Consider the following 607-nt stretch of genomic DNA (forward strand, 5'->3'; position numbering starts at 1 on the left):
GCCAGCTAAAGAACGAGCTAATAGACCCCACAGCTGCTAAGTTAACGTTAATTATTATCTTTGAGGTGTGCAAAGCGTTTTACAGATGTGTTTTCTGTGATTAACTTTGTTACTGTGTTATATTCAAAGTAACTGAAGCTTTCAGACCATGAGCAAAATAAAGCTGTGTAGACTCTGAAAGCAGAGTTTAGTTTTTCACCATAGACAGAGCTCAGTCTGCTGTTTGAGGGTTTCCAGTCAGACTCCTGTAAGCCCCCTGTAGCCAAAATCACACTATGAATGTGACGGTTATTATTTTCATCACTTCAGGTTCTTTGTGATTCTGATTACTTCACAAGAGGTGATGTTGTCACCACTGATGAAGAGTCTCTTCAGGCTGTAAAAGCACATGCTGAGACAGAAGAAGCTGGAAAACTGACTGTTCCCTACCTTTGCAATTACTCCTTTTGAATAGAATTTAAATGTTTCATTCGTGCTCGTTTGAAATGCCTTATAAGATGATATAACAATGCATTGCTACTTTTCACCAGGTTGCCTCACAGTGATTGACTGATGTTGATTATTATGTGCAGGTGTTGCACAGTCCAGAGCAGCAGGTTTCCTGGGA

General features: G+C 40.0%; 1 long non-coding RNA gene across 1 annotated transcript in view; it reads left to right on the forward strand.

Annotated features, from left to right (window-relative positions):
• Positions 1-607, forward strand: part of LOC123980737 — a 2,448-nt gene that overhangs the window by 826 nt on the left and 1,015 nt on the right. The gene's annotated exons all lie outside the window — the stretch shown is intronic.

This window comes from Micropterus dolomieu, linkage group LG12 (genome assembly GCF_021292245.1).
Source record: "Micropterus dolomieu isolate WLL.071019.BEF.003 ecotype Adirondacks linkage group LG12, ASM2129224v1, whole genome shotgun sequence".
Lineage (NCBI taxonomy): Eukaryota > Metazoa > Chordata > Actinopteri > Centrarchiformes > Centrarchidae > Micropterus > Micropterus dolomieu.